This window comes from Daphnia pulicaria, unplaced genomic scaffold (assembly GCF_021234035.1).
Source record: "Daphnia pulicaria isolate SC F1-1A unplaced genomic scaffold, SC_F0-13Bv2 h1tg000183l, whole genome shotgun sequence".
Classification (NCBI taxonomy): domain Eukaryota; kingdom Metazoa; phylum Arthropoda; class Branchiopoda; order Diplostraca; family Daphniidae; genus Daphnia; species Daphnia pulicaria.
Window position 1 is genome coordinate 1 of NW_025804868.1, and position 5,000 is coordinate 5,000.

The 5,000-nt window shown below is 48.4% G+C and overlaps 3 non-coding genes across 3 annotated transcripts in view; all 3 read left to right on the plus strand.

The window, feature by feature from the left end:
- Positions 1–884: 884 nt before the first annotated feature.
- Positions 885–3,181, plus strand: LOC124319568. Its single transcript, XR_006913269.1, has one exon. It is a non-coding gene; the product is annotated as a small subunit ribosomal RNA (ribosomal RNA).
- Positions 3,182–4,114: 933 nt separating this feature from the next.
- Positions 4,115–4,267, plus strand: LOC124319560. The gene has a single exon (XR_006913259.1). It is a non-coding gene; the product is annotated as a 5.8S ribosomal RNA (ribosomal RNA).
- Positions 4,268–4,911: 644 nt separating this feature from the next.
- The window catches only part of LOC124319564, a 4,583-nt gene continuing 4,494 nt past the window's right edge, over positions 4,912–5,000 (plus strand). The window contains exon 1 of the ribosomal RNA XR_006913264.1: positions 4,912–5,000. This exon is cut by the window's right edge and continues 4,494 nt beyond it. This is a non-coding gene — a ribosomal RNA (large subunit ribosomal RNA).

Below are 5,000 nucleotides of genomic sequence, written 5' to 3' on the forward strand. Positions count from 1 at the left end.
TAATCAGTACGAAACTTGGGTGCAATGCAAAAAACATTTTGAGAATCCTTGCTTGACAACAACGAATCTAACACGATAAAAAAAACGATCCCCATCGGTGTACCGCTTGCTTTTCTCGCGCTTCGGCGCAGAATCGCTTATTCAGCTGCCCTTGGAATATGTTCGTTTCGTGCATACTTGATCTCGGTCATTCTTCGGTGAACTCTTAAAGAATTGCGCACTTTTATAGGGGTAGTCTGGTTGCTTGTCTCGACTTGAAATGATTTGTTTTTTTCCGCCCATGACTTTCTATACGATGCCTCTATGCTGGCCTCTGACCGCGGTTGTTCCGAGTTTTCTCTTTCTCTTCGAAAGTCTTTGCGGAAAATTCTGCCTCGTGTGACCGTTGAGCGGTGAGGTGTGTGTGTGTGTGTGTGTCGTGCGGGGTGATGCGAGAGTGTGCCTCGGCGGTGGAAAAATAAAAATAAAACTCTGAGCCCACAAAAATTTAAAAGATGTATGCTTGTCAGCCTTAGTAAAGCAGGCTTGACTTATGAGCATACAGCACGCCACATATGGACCGTCGAAAACCGTAATACGGGAAAAAAAGTTGATGAATATATCAAGACCGGTCGAATGAATCCGATTCACTTTGGGCTCATAGACCGTTGAATGGTCTTTGACTTTGGAAATTGAAATGAAAAAAATCCAACAAACGGATCGGATCGGTGTTTCTCTTCACTGGGACTCGCTGTGACACGCCAGGCGTTGCGATCAAAAATTTTAGTTTCCGAAGAAAAAGAAAAAAAACGAAAAACGTGTTGATTTGGTGTGTGTTTGGTGATGCGTGGGCGAAATAAAAACCCGCAACTCGCCGGATGCATATCAAACAAACATACACGAAATACCTGGTTGATCCTGCCAGTAGCATATGCTTGTCTCAAAGATTAAGCCATGCATGTCTAAGTACAAGCCGCTAGACGGCGAAACCGCGAATGGCTCAATAAATCAGTTATGGTTCCTTAGATCCACTCCATCCTACTTGGATAACTGTGGTAATTCTAGAGCTAATACATGCACTCGAGCCTCGACTGCGGGCTTTCGGGCTCGCAGAAGAGGTGCTTTTATTAGATCAAAACCAGTCGGGGCCGGGCTTTCGGGCTCGCGCACCGTACCAATTTTGGTGACTCTGGATAACTTCACGCCGATCGCACGGCCCTTCGCGCCGGCGACGTATCTTTCAAATGTCTGCCTTATCAACTGTCGATGGTAGGTTACGCGCCTACCATGGTTGCAACGGGTAACGGGGAATCGGGGTTCGATTCCGGAGAGGGAGCCTGAGAAACGGCTACCACATCCAAGGAAGGCAGCAGGCGCGCAAATTACCCACTCCCGGCACGGGGGAGGTAGTGACGAAAAATAACGATACGGGACTCTTCCGAGGCCCCGTGATTGGAATGAGTACACTTTAAATCCTTTAACGAGGAACCATTGGAGGGCAAGTCTGGTGCCAGCAGCCGCGGTAACTCCAGCTCCAATAGCGTATATTAAAGTTGTTGCGGTTAAAAAGCTCGTAGTCGGATGTCTGTCTTCGGCCGGGCGGCGCCGCTCTGAATCAAGGGTGTTGCGTTTCACGCTCTGGGAGCCCGGGTGTCAAAGCCCGACTCTCTTCACGGTCGGACAACATCGCCGGAGTGGTGGTCGGTGCGTCGTTGTTGTATCTGCGGCCAGAGTTGGAAAGTTCTTTCGGGTTCTTTTTTAAATTTTGGTCGTAGTTGACTCGATTCGCTCCACCCAGTCAATCGTTCGGGGTGCCCTTCACCGGGTGTCTCGGGCGGCCGGCAACGTTTACTTTGAACAAATTAGAGTGCTCAAAGCAGGTGTATCCCAACGCCTGAATATCGCAGCATGGAATGATGGAATAGGACCTCGGTCCGATTTTGCTGGTCTTTTACTTTTGGACCCGAGGTAATGGTCAATAGAGACGGACGGGGGCATTCGTACTGCGGCGACAGAGGTGAAATTCTTGGACCGCCGCAAGACGAACAACAGCGAAGGCATTTGCCAAGAATGTTTTCCTTGATCAAGAACGAAAGTTAGAGGTTCGAAGGCGATCAGATACCGCCCTAGTTCTAACCATAAACGATGCCAACCAGCAATCCGTCGGAGTTACTCCAATGACTCGACGGGCAGCTTCCGGGAAACCAAAGTCTTTGGGTTCCGGGGGAAGTATGGTTGCAAAGCTGAAACTTAAAGGAATTGACGGAAGGGCACCACCAGGAGTGGAGCCTGCGGCTTAATTTGACTCAACACGGGAAACCTCACCAGGCCCGGACACTGGAAGGATTGACAGATTGAGAGCTCTTTCTTGATTCGGTGGGTGGTGGTGCATGGCCGTTCTTAGTTGGTGGAGCGATTTGTCTGGTTAATTCCGATAACGAACGAGACTCTAGCCTGCTAAATAGGTGACGGGTTTTATCAATTGAAACCGAAGGGAGTACGGAGGCGTCGGGATCAGGTGGCGGCGATTCGGGTCTCGGTGGGACTGGTTCCTTTAGTGAGGCAATCTCTCGGCTTGGTTTCGTTGTGCTCTGTTCGTCGGGTGTACGGCCTTCACGGGTTGGTTGCCTGGCGGATGAGGTATGGCGGGGCTTTGTCGGGAATGTCTCGCGGGGGCTGGCTCTATTGTTATTCGGTCGTCGTCATCCCCGGCGATACCTTCTGCTCTCGCGTCCGTCACGCAGTCTTCTTAGAGGGACAAGCGGCGTCCAGCCGCGTGACAGTGAGCAATAACAGGTCTGTGATGCCCTTAGATGTCCTGGGCCGCACGCGCGCTACACTGAAGGAATCAGCGTGTTTCACTCTCCCTGTCCGAAAGGACCGGGTAACCGCTGAACCTCCTTCGTGGTTGGGATTGGGGACTGCAATGATCCCCATGAACCAGGAATCCCTAGTAGGCGCGGGTCACTAGCCCGCGTCGATTACGTCCCTGCCCTTTGTACACACCGCCCGTCGCTACTACCGATTGAATGATTTAGTGAGGCCTTCGGACGGGCTTGTCGGGGTGCCGTCGAGTGGGGAGCAATCTCTGCCCGTGCGGTGCCTACCAACGGCGAGACTGAAAGATGGTCGAACTTGATCCTTTAGAGGAAGTAAAAGTCGTAACAAGGTTTCCGTAGGTGAACCTGCGGAAGGATCATAAACGAACAAGACAAATGTTTTGCGCATATGGCTTTGGTTGAGCACGAAACAACTAAAAGTTGCAAAACAAAAAAACCCCATCAAAAGTCTTTCGGCGTAAGACATCGTATGAACTATGTGTGGGTTGACGGAAGAAAATCATTTATTTTGAACGGGTATCAGGCGCTCTGATGCGCGGTGGTTTAAAGCGGATTCGCCTTTTCAAATTGATTTTTCTTTCCTCTCGGCTCAAAAAAAAAACACAAAGTCTTTCGATTTGGTCTATGGCCGTGAGCAAATTCTTCCTGCTTCGATGGTGAATGTCTCTATAGATTCATTCGACCTTTAGCGGCGCTCACAGTGTTGACGTTAGTAGAGTGAAGAATACGATAGCCCGCCTGGGCCGCGAGTACCGAAGGAACAATAAAGGAGATTTTATAAAGTCTTAGTCCCTAAATCAAACACTTTGAAAAATAAAAACTCGGTGGATGGAGAGTCGGAAAAAAAAAAAAACATCAAGATTTTGAACGGGTATCAGGCGCTCTGATGCGCGGTGGTTTAAAGCGGATACGCCCAATCGAAATTGTTTTTTTTTGTTTCTCTCTTCGTCTTCGGGATTTTTTGATTCTCGGTGGGGGACGAAAGTGTGAGACTTTACTCTGGACGTTCTTTTCGGGGCGTAGATACTCGTGGTTGCGTGCGTGTGCGTCGTATAGACTAACACTCCAAAGCCCGACACTATGCCGTTGAAAACCGAATGTTTTTTAAGCTTGCCCTTCGCCCTCTCGATGAAGTAGGAAGAATTCAAAATCACAATAACACACTAAACCCAAATTCTAGTACGAGTGTTTATCGGAACATTTTCTTTCTGGCTTTCTTTCTCCGCCCTCGCATTCATTTGCTTGGGCGGGTTGGAGAAAAAGAGAGAAGAAAACGAATATGTCGTTTTATATACGACCCTGAACGGTGGATCACTAGGCTCGTGGATCGATGAAGAGCGCAGCAAAGTGCGCTAATCCATGCGAACTGCAGAACACATGGAGCATCGAAATCTTGAACGTAAATGGCGGCCCAGCTTCTCGCTCGGGCCACATCTGACTGAGGGTCGGTCGAATGATGAACGAACAGAGATTTTTTCAGTCTTGGTTTTGCATGTTGGGTCCGCGGCGAGATTTATTTTTCACCCGGCCTGACCGCATAAAAGCTCCCGAATCTCTAACGTCTGGGTGCCGCGCGACTTAAGTGTCCGCGATGCCTCAAATACAAAAAAGGGGGGAAAAATAAAAGAAGGTTCGCCCTGTTTTGTTTTTTTTCCTCTCTATTCAAAAGAAACCTTTTTCGATGGCAAAACAGATGGGAAATTTTTGAGCCAACTCAAAAAAAAATTTTAGAAATAAACACATCTTCTCGAACAAGGTGTCGGCTGCGTGTGCGCGATATACCGCTTCAACGCGAGTTTAGTTTGTGTGTGTGCGCCGGGCGTGTCGAAGTGTCGACCACCGCGAATTATCACTCACTCTAACCGCTCGTTATGCAAGCTTGGTTCGCGCACGACGCGTTGTTTCAATACAAAAAGCCGCAGGACGCCCTGTCACTTTTCGTAAATTAATTTTTGCGAATAACGAGAGACTCGCTTTATTTCGAAAAAAAAAAATTTGAACCGGCAATTATTCAATCTTTCCCGGCTTTAAAACGCCAAAGTCTGCCGAGCTAGATAAAGTGTTGTCTCCTTTTGAAACAAACAATTCATTCTGACCTCAGTTTAGATGAGACTACCCGCTGAACTTAAGCATATCAGTAAGCGGAGGAAAAGAAACTAACAAGGATTCCCCTTAGTAGCG